At 36.2% G+C, this 17,223-nt stretch overlaps 1 protein-coding gene across 6 annotated transcripts in view; it reads right to left on the bottom strand.

The window, feature by feature from the left end:
* Nucleotides 1-17,223, bottom strand: part of LOC134665840 (cystinosin homolog) — a 231,110-nt gene that overhangs the window by 28,747 nt on the left and 185,140 nt on the right. For 2 of the 6 annotated variants that reach the window (XM_063522863.1, XM_063522867.1), the window contains exon 1: nt 5,000-5,140. The exons of 1 other annotated variant lie outside the window; for it this stretch is intronic. The gene's annotated coding sequence lies outside the window, so the exon portion shown is untranslated. Of the gene's footprint in view, nt 1-4,999; nt 5,142-11,395; nt 11,477-17,223 lie in introns of those variants that run through there. 3 more of the 6 variants (XM_063522865.1, XM_063522866.1, XM_063522864.1) reach the window with 3 other exon arrangements.

The following is a 17,223-nucleotide window of genomic DNA, read 5'->3' as shown; positions in this document are numbered from 1 at the left end:
TTTAGGTACATGCATACCCAATCTCTCTCAACCTAACTCGATAGGAGTCATGGGCCTACGATTGGAACGGACCTACCAGTAACCAAAGCTGATAATGATATGGCTTACTTGGACTAAGACTTTTTGGCGATAATTACAACTACCATGTACGAAACATGACGAACCATGTTTAAATGTTTACACATACATAGGAATTAGGAACACATTGTGTACCTACCTACTTATTAGACAGCATTACAGAGACATTTTAAGTAGGTAAATTACCAGTCTGACAAAAACTTCCAATCTAACTATCATTTCAATAACAGGTTATCGAAATAAATGCTAATGAGTCATTTTTTTCTAAAAAAAATCAGCGGCAGGCAAGGTCGATGAACAATAAGCATACAACCACTTATACATGGCATGAAAAGAGTGATGTCAGCATCAAACCGGTATGAAAAATATAAAACATGATACCTAACCGCCATGTCCAGTCGATTTAGGTATTTATAGCACACTCATTAACATAATTTATCAATGGCTCTCCATAACAAATCGATGTTTCCAAATACCGAAGGAAAAGGACGTAGCAATTTACATAACAGAAACAGTTCACGTCTAGCGCCAGCCAATAGTGCTGCTCAAATCTTGGATGTTGACTATAGTGGGCCTTAAGGAAGTATGTTTAAGGCTCGAAGATTTAGAGCAAGTAGAGTTCATCGTGGTCGGTATACTAGAGGCAAGGTAAACGCTAATTTCCTCGAAGCGAGACACGTGTTTGATATGGCGCACATTTGTCGATGTTACAGGTACATACGTGTGTGTTGTAACTAAAATTTGTATTACAATAAAAATACCATAATAAAGATACGAAGAATGAGAAATCTACCAGGTGTATTACACTAGACAATGCGTGGCGTTAACGATCCGCGGAACGATGAAAATGCGTTATAAATGGATATAAACACAAGTATGCAAAAGCCATTTAACACTTACATGATAATATGTAAAACTACTCGTAACTTTCTACAATTTTCCTGTCTCCTCTGCTTTACTGAAAGCAAGAATCAACTGCCGTATAAACGTTGATTGACTAAAAGAAGGAATTTAAAGTTAGAAGACCATTTTGCTTCAAAATCAGTAACAAAATCAGTACCCATACATAAAATAAAATATTTCTTTAACGTCGTCTCATATTATTACTTTTATGTCATCCTTTACAGTGCTATTCTTAATTAACAAATACATAATGCGTCACAGTAATATAATAGCTAAGTTATATACTAAGTCATATAAAATACGGCTGGATTGTATAGGTAAGGGCACTAATGACGTAGACACACGCCCCGCAACCTAATCAGAGTAGAGTACGTTCATTGCCAGAGTCATCTTTAACTGATTTATCTGGTTGAAACGCTGTTGACCGCAACTAACAACAATGTCAAGCCACAAATCATTGACCGAAAAAAAACTATAACAATAACACCATTATGACTAGCACGTCCTTTAGTTAACAATAAATAACCGTTTTGAGAATTTGTATTTGATTGATTACTAAACATAAATTTTTAAGTGCGATTTTGCTATTACAATTGACTAGCGACTAGCTAATAAATACTAGCGGCGCAAATGAGTTCATAAACAGTAAATTAACTATTGTCACAAATATATTATGTAGCTATCCTTTAAAAAGATTAAATCAGTTTACAAAAGCCTATTGTTGCTGCTTGATTTAATTTTCTTATTAACTACCTACATAAAGAATTTGTTTTTAGGGTTCCGTACCCAAAGGGTAAAACGGGACCCTATTACTAAGACTTCGCTGTCCGTCCGTCCGTCCGTCCGTCCGTCCGTCCGTCTGTCACCAGGCTGTATCTCACGAACCGTGATAGCTAGACAGTTGAAATTTTCACAGATGATGTATTTCTGTTGCCGCTATAACAACAAATACTAAAAACAGAATAAAATAAAGATTTAAATGGGGCTCCCATACAACAAACGTGATTTTTGACCAAAGTTAAGCAACGTCGGAAGGGGTCAGTACTTGGATGGGTGACCGTTTTTTTTTTGCTTGTTTTTTTTTTGCATTGTGGTACGGAACCCTTCGTGCGCGAGTCCGACTCGCACTTGCCCGGTTTTTTCTTTTATCTTTTGATTAGTTACTTGATTTCTTATTTCAATTAGTCAAGTTTCTATAACTAACTTTAGGATCGTTGTGTCAATCTCATACAGTGGAAAGGTGTGGAAACTGTGAAAGGATGGTACCTAGTTTTTATTTAACACTGTTTGCTATAAAATTTTGTAAATGTTGCCAATAATCCTCAAGCTTTGTAAATTGTAACTATGCGACTTTTACGACTCGACTTGTGCAACAAACCTTGTAAACAAAATAATATACTAACGAGATATTTCAGTTCGCATGTTTCGAAACCACAGATTCTATATTTCGGGATTATTTATGCACCCATTTCAAACACTGTAAGCTTTTAAGTGCTAACTCTCGGAGAAACGCATAATTTCTAGATGCATCTATTAATACCATTGAAGTTGAGTGAGAGGACACGTGGTTAACGATTTGACGTTTGCATAGACTATACTCTGTATATTTAGGTATTTAAATAAAATTGAACAAAACCTATCCTCAAATAGCTCCTTATGCCAGTTGAGGGTAGATGAAAACATTACATGATCAAATACCTAAGGTAGGTTAAAGTCAGGTCGTACAGTAACTGATCCACGCGGTCTTGTATTTGGTTGGTTAACCAATAAATGTTATAACTACCCGAATATGTACAAATCGTTTGTTTACTTTTATTTAAATACCTAAAGATACAGACTATAGTATAGAGTATCATGACATGCATGACCTAGAAATAATTTCAAATCGATATCCTAACCTTGCAGCATTATAAGGTAGAAAATTAATGCCCGAACTTATCCATTCAATGAAATTAAAAAATGATTAATTTACTTAATTTGAGCGCGACCTAATCGGTATGTGGGACTTAAAAAAGATAACAAATCAGGTTATAATAAATAGCAAAATAATGGATTTGTGTTAATTGCATTGTAATTTTTAAAACACACATTGTTTATAATTTACACATACAGACAATAAATGATAAATGATTAAAAAGTAGGTAGGTACTACGTTTGTATGAAAAAGCGGTGGTCCACTTTCCTCTTAATAAGTATAAAAACCTAAAAATATGGAAATTTTAAGTCATGCCAATTTGAGAGTAAACATTTATCAGAATACTCAGGTTAAGGCTTGAGGAAAAAGATCGATCAATGAGATTTGGCGCATAATATGTTTAGATATAACTGTGTATGCACACAGCAGCAGGTAGCACTAAAACTTGTTAAGGAAGATCATAAAATAATATCTTACCTACCTGTTTTAACATACCTAACGGTCAAATCGAATGCAAGGGAATATGGATAATTTAAACCACAAGATTCCATTGTTACTATTTATATGTACCTAAATAGCTAAAATACCTACAAATTTTCAATACCACTGATTTATATTGAGTCCTCGATATCGTTATAATTAGAAGAATACCTTCGGTTATTAATAGAATTATCTACAATAGTCGAAATCGCATATAGCCACTAAACAATGAATCAGGAACAATGCGTAATTTTTTAATTAGGTTGTGTTAATTGATTATAAATCGGTGTTCAATATTCAGGTGCTAAATCATAAAGAAATTAAACTGTTTATTGCCATTGAATCGCGCGAAGTGATCATTTTTTTAAGAAAAATGTGTTGTGTGAAGTATCTGTATATATAAGTAGTAGTAAGTAGGAGTATCTGTCCAAAATTTAGATACAATGTAATCAGTAACCAGTAATCAAAAATAAAATAACATTTCTATCATTTGTGTTAACAATAACAAAACTAATCATAAATATATATACATAGTACATAGGGGAAAATATATAATGGTACGTTGTGTAATGATATGTTACAACGATTTCCTACAGGATATCCTTTAACATGGAAAGTGTCTAGACTAGTTTCATAGACTAAGTAATATGAGTAATAGACTAACTACAGACCGTAACCAAAAGATATCAATAACGAAACTCGAGCGCAATGTCTTGACTTACACTTGATTTCTTAATATATGTCATATACAGTTGCAGTCTATAAGATTACCGACATTCATACTATTGTTAGTAGGTATGCTATTGATATTTGATATACATATGTCTAATGTATTACTTATCTTTATCAGCGTAAATAAATAACCATATCTAGAACTGATAATGACGAAATTTGTTATGCCAGTAATCAATATTGCCGTCGCAAATTTTGAATACTCTTTTCATACTTCTTTTTAGATGGAGGGAGAGAATCGCGGCTTGTTGAGTGCACCTCGTGTCCTTTGTCAAATCCTGCTTTCTCTCGAGCCCAAACACGACGAGGAATAAATACATTTAGGTAGCTACCTCCCAAGTGCATCATCAGGTCGGCTCAATACGAAAATATTGGACCAAAATCGAAACTACTTCGGAAAGTGCTTCAACTTACAAGATTTAATCAAAGTTCGTAAACAGGCCATGAATATAAATGTGCAGACTGAAGCTAAGTAAAAGCGTGTCAAAAAACATCTGCATATAGAATTGCGGTTGGAAATCATTTAATTATAGAAATATTAAAAAGCTAAAGAATTTAAATACCGTGCAGTAATAAATTAACTAAGTTCTTAAATTATATTAATTTACCTAAATAGTACCTAGTGAAGATGTAACTTAGATAAGTATTTTGCTTATTGTCACGAAATCGTAGGAGCTCCCTACTCATAAATCATGCAATCGATTTATATATTATAAAATTGATCAGGTATAGCACTTTTTATAACTACATCTTGTTTGCAAAATGCTTAATTGTTTTCAATTTGAACACTATCAAATTATTAAAATCTGCGCACACTGTAAATGGTATTAACTTTACTTTTACCTTTTAGTTCTAACAAAACAAGAAAAATACTTAAACATATTTACTCACTTAATTCAAAAAATTCACTAACACAACTCAATCCAACTTGATTAAATATGCAACTGAACGAAGCGATTTAAAAATCGAATGATTTTTTTATTCGCGCCGCGTGCGTTTGCGGCTACGTCGCTCCGTCGAATGATAACAGTCAGCCACAACGGTGTATATCTGTTTGATTTCAGGTAACGTGCGCTGCCTGGTCTACCAACTTATCGTAGGCAAATACAATTGGACCCTTACGACATCGGCAGAATGACTAATATTGACTAATCCGACAACACAGTGATACTGGTAAATCTGTTTCAAGGGATCTGATAGACAATCAACAATGAGTAACATGTAGGTAACGTCATTCGGTTAAATGCTCTTATCTTTTCCGTAGCAATTCATTGTTTGATTTAATCAATATTTTGCGACGTAACGATTTGATAAAATATCCGAATCTGTAACAGAATGCATTTGGTAAAGTTTGTATTTCTATTGTTTTTGGAACAGGAAACAGTAAGATCAGGCCGCGTAGCCAAGATGCCAATCGCTTACGCTCCGTAGCGATCGAAACGCAACTGTCACTGTCGCGCTAATATGGAAGAGTGATAGAGAGACACAATGCTTTTCGATGTCGAAGCGATAGCGATTGTATCCTTGGCTAGGCCGGCTGAAGATACAGAATACAGACAGATGCCGGTGAAAACATATTCGCGGGCTTAGTAGTGTTATTAAAGTAGTTTTAAATTTTTGGGGCAATTTTTTTGTAAAAATATGATACCAAAATTCTTAATTATACTGACGCAATAACCTCACCACTTTATTCATACTTCAACTGCCATAATTTGGATAACTGGTTCGAATTTCTTTCCCTTTGCAGTGACAATTACAGGTTAAGTAACTACTGCTTATAATAATTGTAACGGGACAAGTGAGACAATGATGTCATTATTGCAGAATGACTTGGCATATTGCGTGCCTAAACTCTAAGATGCAAACATAACGTTGACGTCACATCTTCTAGAGTTAATAGAGGCTTCATTCTGAATAAATTGAATGATACAGCAGTTTTTCTAGATTTCATACGTTGTGAAATAGGCAGCAACTTTCAGGCGGCGGTGAAGCGCCAGAAGTATGTTCCCTTGGGCTCGGGGTATATTTTCATCCCTTTTGCGGTGGAAACGACGGGCTGCTGCGGTGCTGACGCGAAACAATTTGTGCGTGACATAGGCCGTCGATTTAGGCAAAAGCGAGAGGATCTCCGCTCCGAATCGTTTCCGGTGCAGAGGCTGTCCATAGCCATCCAGCGGAGTAATGCTGTCCGTATTATGGGCACTTTTGCACCGGAAGCGATAAAGAACGGGTTTGACTAATAGTTGCTTTCTTTGTAAAAGCACGCTTTAAGATGTAAAATTCCTAGATATGTATTGTAATTAAAATAAATTAAATATGGCAGCAAATTGTTTGGTATGGAAAAAAATAATTCAATTATGGGTACATACATAAGGTGTTACACCAGCCACTGAAAGTGGGATGGGCACACGTTGTATGGGTCATACTGAGCAACTTTTGCTATGGAACTAACCCCGAAATCGCGAAAAAAATTTGACTCTCCCATACATTTTGGCTGGCTGATGTTGATATCTTCTATGGGAGTGTAAATTTTTTGATCGCAATTTCGGGGTAAGTCCCATAATAAAAGATGCTCAGTATGACTTATACAACGAGTACCCACCCCAGTTTCAGTGGCTGATGTAACGCGTTGTATAAATACATCTAAAGTGAAAATGCATAGGCTTAGGTGGCTTTTGGCACTCGCCGGCCGCTGTCGCGGTTCCATGGTAGTACACTAGCTTCTATCGTGCGTGTTTTGGTCAATCTTAAACCTACCGCTCGTCCTCGCTTCGGTCGTCATTGCACTTAATTTTTTGGTTATAATATACTTACTTTAAAATTTCAGAACATTGGACATTTCAAAATGTAAGTAACTTCTTCAAAGCTCCTTGATAGCCTCCTAGCCTAGTCGACACCGGCAGTGACGCAGTGATCCTGCTTGCGAACGAGGCCCCAGGTTCAAATCCTGGTAAGGGCATATATATGTATGTATTTGTTTATTTAAAGCCCCATAGTTAGATGTGACGACGGGCGAAGCGAGGAGCATGTTAGGTTGGTTCAACTGTGAATTGAAAAAGGTTTGCTTACACACATAAAAAGAGAAGGCGAAGCATCAAAGAAGAATGATGAAAAAACGCGTGATTGAGAACAAAAAATTATTATTGTATAAAATAAATAAACATTGGTAATTTCGTGATATATTTTTGTGATTAACAAAATTCCCGACTAAGCTTATACAAATCGAAGCTAACGAATATATATGTATAAGTATTAAACACGCAATAAGTCATATGGCCACATGACCTGTAGAGCGTAGGCCAAATAGACAAGCTTAAAAAGATTTATTTATTGATAAATTTCAACTTTACTTCACAAAAGTAAACTTAATGTGCAAAAGGCATGCATAATATTTCATTAGGCGTTTTCTGCCTTTAACATTGTTCATTAATTCGATAAAAAAAACCATACCGTTACCGTACCTTCGATCACCTACGTCATTCTAGCAAAGAAGATGGGTATTATTTATTACACTGTCGCGGTTGAAAAGCCAGAATATTCTAGCTATAAACAACTGACAATATGTGGAAATAAAAAGGTAACGGAAAGTAGAAAATTATACACAAAGATATCAATCTTCGCACAACTGTGAAATGTCTCATACATCAACATCATATACTATACAAGTAGATTGATATGCAGTTACGTTGAAACGGAACGGGGAAGTTGGGTAGTAATTGACTATGTATAGATGGTCAAGCAAATCTTGTCAGTAGAAAAAGGCGCGAAATTCAAATTTTCTATGAGATGCTATCCCTTCTCGCCTACATTTTTCAAATTTGCCGCCTTTTTCTACTGACAAGATCTGCTTGACCAAGTATAAGTACAGTATTTGTTACAAACAAAATACATCGTATATTAAGTATATGTTGGTAATATGCACATTTCGAAGCTGCTGCGAATGCTGCGATCCACAAAAATATATTTAATATAGAAGATCTCAAATTTCCACTCCATATTTTTTATCGGACGGATGGTGACTATTAATTTAGTAGTACCTATTAATTCGCAACCTTTTAATGACTAAGTATGAATAACATGAACGGCGTTTTGTATTTTAACTCCATTTCGACAAATCATCATGAGTCTTATTCAATTCAGTTTTCTAGAATAGGTACAATGACTGAAACCTGGTGCCACCTAGTCATCAGATACAGACACGGTCCGTGTCACACGGATGAAAACCATTTAACAACCGTGATATTGCAGTACTTCAAGCAGTTCAAACACATCGCTTACTTTACCAGTAAACTTTAACCCGAAATGAAATTTATGAACAACAATGTAACAGCTGTAGCTGTTATGATAACATGTCGCACAAACGTGTTTTCTTTGAATTGAGTCGGCCGGTTCGTCTATCCCATTCATTTAAAGGTTCAGAACACAACCTTTAACGGACCAGACTCCAGAGGTACATTCGTTGAAAGTATATAGACAAAAATAAAATGATCGGTCGCGCTGTCTTACATTAAACAAGGGTGCGTGATGCTGATAACGTTAAGTCGCCTAGACTAGACTCTAGTATCTGTGGTTATTGAAAAGCACATACTGGCTTCGGCGTATTGTCACGAGCACGTCATCGGCGCGTGCGCAACTGAAAGAAAGTGCACCGTGCGTCATTTGTATTATAGTACATTTGTTTAACTAACTGCTCCTTGTAACTGTACCAATAAAACATGTTGATTAGTTATTGCAGTGAACCAGACATAAGAGTAAATAAGTGTCGTTTTACTTTCGGTGGCTAGTAGTAAACACTTACCCCCTTATTCATAAAACTTTATGGGCCTCCTTTAGTTCAATTATGTTTTATCCCTTTCTTACAAATACATAAGTCAAAATGATCAAGATAAAGACAAACGATTATTAGCTAATTGAGGTTTGTGGTGCGTTTATGAATAAGGAGGTTAGACTCTTAGACTACTTAAGTCTTAAGATTTTGGACGAGTCCAGTAGGTATTAGTTAGGGCGTAGCGTAAAGAACATTCGGCAACAAGAGTATTTTTGTTAAATTATTTGACAAAAGCCTAGCTGATTGTTTATGAATTAATGAATATCACATAAATGAAGGGAACTTGTAACGATAAAGATTGCGGCTTCCAAAGCGGGGATCGTAGGTTCGTACTTATATGGTGTTTGCCAGTTGCTCTTCGGTGGAGGAAAACCAAAGCATTAAATAATACCAAACTGGACTAATCCCAATAAAGCCTACTTATTACGAGTACTCTGTGGGTTTTCTGTTCTATTTAGGTAGTTGTAGGAGTGACGTTGTGTCTGTGACTTCATACTCTTCATAATGCCTAAGCATTCCATAAAACCGATTGTGATGTGACTGTATGCTATGAGTGTGGGTGAGTCATACACAGCGCACATACAATGCGCTCAGGGTACAGTACAATAACATATTCAGGATGCTGATGAAGCTGCCGCGACGCTGCAGTGCGTCAGGTATGTTCGCAGAGGCGCGCACTGATGGCTTCCACGCCGTCAGAAGGAAGAGAGTAGCGTCTCTGCTGAACAGAGTGCGCGGCAGCTCCAACACCATCCTGAGCATGTTCGCTGAGCGCTTGGACTGCCCCATGACAAAGCACTGGGTAGAAATCATCACTGGCCAGACAAAGTGATGATTTTTACCCAGTGTCGCTAATAATGTGTAATTTGTATTGTATGTTGTTTGTTATTTGTAAATGTTTGTAGCGTACATAGTTTGTAAATGTATTTAATGTAATTTAATTTAATTATTTTTTGTAAATGTAATATGGGTCCTGGTAACCTGAAATAAATGATTTTATTTATTTATTATTATGAGTTATAAATTTATTAAAACTTGTTCAAATGTTAATCACTATTCATTGTAGTCCTGTATTATGTAACATTAAGTGTAAATTTGTTTACAATGACATCAACTTCTGTTACTCTCTGTTGCAAACAAGAGATTGTTGATAGATAATTCAATATTTTATCTATTGATCTAATTAGTTATTTTTGAAAACGAATATATGAACTCTATCTTGACTTCGATGCAGTAGTTAGTTAAAGTTTATCAACTAGTTTTAGTTACCTTGTCCACCTGAAGGGATCAGGCAAAAGCCCATTCCAGACGGGGACAATTTTTCGCCAATCTGACTGAACTGTCCGATCAAATCACGCAGTACGGAACGGACGCAAACGCCAATTTGGCTCGCCGAATTCGACCGCCGATTATGACCGATATTACCGATAAAATGGAGGTGCAGCACCACCTGATTTGATCGGACAATTTAATCAGATTGTCGAAAATAGTTCCCGTCTGGACTGCCCTAAAAAAAGCTAATTACACACTCGTACCAGTAGGCGGCAAAAAAACTTGCCAACCTTACACATGTTTAGGTATAATCATAGTACATTTGTGCAGTATCGTCATAAACTTATCAAATTTAAGTAAAAGTGGTGCGTTGCCGGTATTTACGTGCTCTCAGTTAAATCCCCTTATTAAGATAATCAATATTGCGATAAATTTTGATTAATTATGTACTTAACTATATAATTCTTCCTTTTATGAATGCATCATATACGATAACAGATTATGCTTATCGTGTTTTTTAAATGCGTCAGTGATGAAAAACAATAGATTGAAACATTTGGTCCACGACTGTACTTTTCGAAGTGAATATATCAGAATTCATGAAAAATACCAGACTTAAACCTCAATATTTTCTTTGGGGGAGCCTATATTTTTTACAACGCCTTTTAGTGTGGCCATCCCGCCGAGCATTCTTAGAGATTTGCCAAAACGCTCAATATACATTTGCGAACTAGTTATAATAAACATTTATTAGTAATATTACGTACAATCACCCCGAGAATAAATACTTCGAGATCATTGCTCCATACAAATGGGTGTCAAGGGCATGTCGATAGCTCCTGATAATATATCATCTTTATCAATTGATGCTGCTTTTCGTGCCGTGTGTAGTGCCATTATAAAAACGGGGTCAAATGGCACTACTCAATGATTACTTATAACTTTAAAAACGTTCTCAAAATAGCGCAATAATTTATCGTATCATGCTTATAAGCAATGTTTTTCGAAATCACGCACTAATATTTTGTATAAGACAGGGCCCCAAAAAGCGTTTCATACATTTTTGCGCTCGTTATCGTGTAAGATAATCGCAGATACAGCGAGCTGCAAATTTGCATTAGACACGTTATGAATTTTAGTTCAGTGTATCCGGTTCGAAGGACCAAATTATATCGAAAATAACGTACCATATACGAGTATTTAGTCAGCCGTTCCCATTGCTGACGCTGCTGTGCTCAGTGTGTCGTTGTTCGCCGATCATGGCTTATCTGAAAGAAAAAATAATAGAAAATGAATAGATATGCGAATAATTCGCTTATAATTTACATGTGTATGCAGCAGAAAGTTGTACTTAGTAACGCAGGACTTGAATTTAAGACAGCTATTAAGAAAGCAACGTTACTTCAGCATACTCTATGGAGGGTTAACACTTTCGGTGCCGGGCGCCCCGTTTCCAGTACGAAATGAACACACACACGTGTACTTGGCAATTAATGTGTTAAGGGTTATACAACTGTTAAACTATTGGATAGCTATTAGTCTCAGATCGAATGCAAGCTCCCATCGTTACATTCACCTGCTATCCTAAGTTTTTACTTTTTATTTGAAAATAACAACACCCTTTGACCTAATAGCCCTCTTATAAAGTATAAGTAGGTAGTCACTGATCTCAATAATCCTATATCAGCACTGACCAATGGCAAACAGGAAGGAGTTATCCCATTAGCGTATAGATTAGAGTTCGGTATAGCAATTGGACAATTGTACCGCTATTTCACCAATCGGCACCAATGCATGCGACAGTATCGTGCGATAAGGGGATATTACGCAAAACAGTCAAGAATTTCAATCTAAAAATAAGGAGATATCGAAATCCGTAACGTAGTGTAGTTATACTATAGTTATATATCTCAAATTCTGCATCTACAGCGGTCTTATCGTCATAAATTTAGAAAAAGTCGGGTAGTCTATCTCGCGCGCTGACACAATTGCCGGCGTTAATTTGAAAGTTTAAATTAGTGTAGCTAACCTCAAACCTACGTCCAAATGCTATGCAAGGGAAGTCACTTTCCCAATTGATTTACTTGAAAATATACTTAAAACAAGTTTCTTATACATTTAAATAGATTTAAACATAACAGTGTACATAACCACTCCTAACATAGAGAGTTTAGATTAGAGTTGGCGGGACTTGGATCTTTCACGTCTTGGGGAAAAAACGCTCAAACTATTAAAGTGCACTTTGGGGTCATCCATTAATTACGTCACACGAATTTCTAGGTTTTTTGACCCCTCCTTGTCACACTTGGTCACATTTGGCAAACCCCTCCCCCCTAGTGTGACGTCACATTTTTTCTGCGAAATCGCCAAATCGAATTAAGTAAGTACCTAAGTATTATCAATATTTTATCGAAATATTTTTGACAATATAAATATTAGTAATTTTATAACCCAAAACTGCTTAGGAAAGAAAATTAAACGAATAAAAACGATTATCGTTTTAAAAACTTGTTATTTAAATGTACAGCGACTAAAAAAGCGAAAAAAATTTTCGGTTACTGATGAAGTTAAAGTGACGTGACAAAGTTTGTGTCTCCCCCCTCCCCCATGTCACAATATGTCACATTTTCTTGACCCCCCTCCCTCCCCCTAAATAAACGTGTGATGTAATTAATGGATGACCCCTTTATACAATTCGTTATTATGTATCTATGTATAAGTACATACCTATATAAAACACTACAGCAAAAAAAAGAAAGCGTCGTAGTAAACATTAAAATACAGTCTGGTATCGAGCCGCTTAAAAAAACCGAGACCAAATAATTAGGTATGTAAGCATGTTACATGGTAGGTAATGTGTACTCGTATTCTAAAACGAAGTATAACCTACATAGAAAACAATGAACAGGTTAATCTATGGTTGACATTCAGTTTATTGCAACTGATTTATAATGGTGTAACAGGAATAAGTAATTAACAGCACAAATCAGGTTTAAATTTCTAAATAAATAGTTTCACATTTTCTTGTAAGAAAAAAAGGGCTGGTTTTACTTCAACTTATTTTATCCCAAACAACCAACTATGCTCAGGAACTCTTCTTCCTCTTCCTCGCGTTATCCCGGCATTTTGCCACGGCTCATGGGAGCCTGGGGTCCGCTTGACAACTAATCCCAAGAATTGACGTAAGCATTAGTTTTTACGAAAGCGACTGCCATTTGACCTTCAACCCAGAGGGGAAACTAGGCCTTATTGGGATTAGTCCGGTTTCCTCTCGATGTTTTCCTTCACCGAAAAGCCACTAGTAAAATAAATATCAAATGATATTTTGTACATAAGTTCCGAAAAACTCATTGGTACGAGCTAGGGTTTGAACCCGCGACATCCGGATTGCAAGTCACACGCTCTTACGAGTAGTGTTCTTACCCCTAGGCCATCAGCGCTTTTTAACTAGTCTCAGGGGTTATTAGTAGTAGTAGTAGTTTATTAACAGAAGTACATGTCTCTTCTTAGTCGTGCACTCTTGACAGAGTGGTCGTGGTCATGTCACGGTCGATTTCTGCGCCAACGCAGCTCTTGCGATCCGTCGCCATGTGGCTCTGTTTTTGGTGGAGTGGGAGCAATCGTTGACTGAATTTCCTGTGATGGACTTAATGAGGTCTGTCCATCGTGTTGGGGAGCGGCCACGAGATCTTTTGCCTTCGACTCTCCCTTGCACCACCAAGCGTTCCATGGACTCCTCATTACGAGTGATGTGTCCAAAGAATTTGAGGATTCGCAATTGCATGTACAAAGGCTTAATCTGCACCAATACTATTGGGTCTGTGAGCTGTAGACCTCGCAAGCGCTGCGCTATTTTAAGGCTAGTGCACAACGTGCAACGACTGCGTGTGGGTAGACGTGCACGTGGCGAATGCGCTAAAATTTTCTTGGAGTAACGAAACGGTCAAGCCACATATTTTGACTAAGGTGTAGACTTTGTGAAGTTAGGGCTTGTAGAATTAGAAGCTTGGCTCTACAAGAGATCTGATAACTTTTTGTCAGTGCGAGCCTTATGGTTTCGTCTTGGCAACATTTTACATGAAAATGTTTTTGGTGGAATTACTGTTACTGATATAGTTTCATACTTATAGATGGTCAAGCAAATCTTGTCAGTAGAAAATGGCGCGATATTTAAATTTGCTATGAGATGATATCACTTCGCGCCCACATTTTTCAAATTTGCCGCCTTTTTCTACTGACAAGATCTGCGTGACGCGTGACCATCTATGTAATACAAAGTTATTGAATATCAAGCAATCAACAACAGTTAGGCTCATAAATATTTTAGACATGTAAAGATCCAATAGAAAGTTAAACTGATACTACCAGCTATGCACAAAGTTGAAACTTAAGTGAAAATACTGGTCAGACAGGTGTGACACTCCAGTGAATGCACTCTTTGCTATTTAACCTAGGTAAAAGAGAGTAGGTACCTAAGATTCTATTTTCTAGAAGTTTGAAATAGATCTCAGTGCGGGGAAAATAAAGTCAAGCAAGTTTTTTTTTATTCTTAAATTTGAAATGTTTGAATTTTCAAGTAAAACTATTTCACTAAAAGTTAACAGTGACTAGTTTGTTTTTTCCTGATATATATTCTGTCCTTAACCTTTTATATGCCATTGTTAAAATATGCTATTGATTCAATGACCTTGAAGATTTAAAGTCCCAATAGTTGAATTAAATATTACCCCAAGTACTTAAATGAAAGGTTTCATATACTTGGGTATATGAAAGGTTAACCCAATTTGAAGTTTTGTAATAATGGCAAAGATAAAAAAAAAATGTAATGGAACACTTTATTAAACTGTACTTTTTACTGCATGGTTTGATAATTTAAATTCTTATCAAAACATATCATTCATAAAAAACATATCAAACCCATAAAGTATAGTACAAAGTTCATTTTAAATAAGTTTAACTTATTTAATTGGCCATACAGTTGACTGGTTTATTAAGGACCCACTATTATGTGCCACTGGACTAATCGCAGACATGTGTATGTAAAACTGATAATGCCACATTTATAATGCCATTACTGTTCATAAAGATTAATGAACATATTAAAAATTATGTTGCTATTAAATGTTAAGTGCCTCGAATTTCAAATTGTTTTTATGCCAATCATACATTAATTCTGTTAAGCTTATTTAAAGTTTATGAGTGTAGGCTTTATTTATGCCAATGCACCAATCCTTGAGTAAGCATCCTCTGACATCATACTAAAATCCTTGCTCTGGAATGATTTTGTTGAATATTAGGTTATACGAATCCTCGGAGTAAATATCTATGGAGCGGCCATTAACAGGCGATCCCCTCTGCAAAAAGATCGCGGCCGCCGGTCAAGGAGGTTATATAAAACTAGTTGCCACACGTCATACGCCATTCAGCAAACGTCAGTCTAAGCGGAATGATAGGAGCCGAAAATGCCGAATTGCAGCGTTTTCTCATGCAAAATGAGATCGGAAACGTCTAGTCTACAAAAAGAACACGTTTCTAATCATATTTAAGTACTATTACATCTAAATATTATCAAATAGTGCATTAATTTTGCAAATAACTAAAAAACATTGTCAATCTGACAGTGATACCAGTGATATGATATTAGATCTAATTTAGGGTAATTCTAAAGAAGACTTTCTAAATATTAATTAGGTACGAGTAGAATTTATAATAGGAAATATTATGCGAGACTCTGCGTAGGGGGCGCGACTACCACAATCCATCACAATCTGGGGGTCCGCCGCGGAACAAGAAAATTTAAATTTCGTTATCTAACCTCTCTATCACTATTGCATATTTGAGCGATAAAGAGAAAAGAGAAAATTTACTAGCTAGCTTAGTGCTACACTCTGGCGGCAGAACATTGCAGTAATATGCCCTATTTGCTATGCTTTTTGTTATATAATTTATGTAACACATTATTTTTATATAACACCTTAGTTTCATATCAACCTAATCTATTTAATCAAATTAATAGATCTATAAGAATAAAGAAAAGGGGGACGGGGGATCAAAAAGTAGTCGAAAACATCTCGCGTGATTTGTGCACAACCCCTAAATAACGTAAAATTACCGATAGACTATTTTTTGAAAATTATTTTTTCCTTTAGTTTCTACATATAGCTGGTCAAGCAGATCTTGTCAGTAGAAAAAGGCGGCAAATTTGAAAAATGTAGGCGGGAAGGGATATCGTCCTATAGAAAATTAGAATTTCGCGCCTTTTTTACTGACAAGATTTGCTTGACCAGCTATATATTTTTATTTAACATGTCAAATATATTATTAATTTAAGGTATTTCCGGCTGTCACTTTCCATAAATAGGCACTTTTAATTTATTACTCTGGTATGACCGTACCAATATTAGTGATGGGACACCATAAAAACCAATATCGGTAAAATCGATATAAACATAATACAAATACACAGATGGTCATGATGACTAGCGAACACCAGACATATCGTACAAACCTCAAGGTGTGATATTCCTAGGCAGATGATGATCTGCCCAGTGACCACCAGCCATATCGTGCTAACTTCAAGGTGTGATATTCCTAAGCAGATCATGAAACGCCGGCATGTCATGATCTGACTAGTGACCACCAGCCATACCGTTCAAACCTCAACATTTAGGCATATCGAATAAGTAGGATGTCCTAAATTTTAGCAAATGATAACCATTGAAATGGCTTGACATCCTACTTATAGTACGTGTTTGGGTAGCGTATGATTTTAGTACCTACCTAGTATCTACGCATTCTGCTCCAAATGCCACATAGAATGCAGCACTAGCAGTGGCAAAAAAGGCAAAAGGCAGATTATTAAATGGCGGCGTTTCATGATATGCCTAGGAATATCTCGATATGCCCGATTTTACGATCTACCGCCGATATATATACTAATTATCCCCTACTCAATATCCCTTCAATGACATCCTATGGCCACGTTCCATCTCTATCATCATGCAGATCTGCATGT

The sequence above is a fragment of the Cydia fagiglandana genome, chromosome 7 (assembly GCF_963556715.1).
Source record: "Cydia fagiglandana chromosome 7, ilCydFagi1.1, whole genome shotgun sequence".
NCBI lineage: Eukaryota > Metazoa > Arthropoda > Insecta > Lepidoptera > Tortricidae > Cydia > Cydia fagiglandana.
The sequence above is the reverse complement of the archived record's forward strand: the minus strand, read 5'-3'. Positions and strand labels throughout refer to the sequence as shown.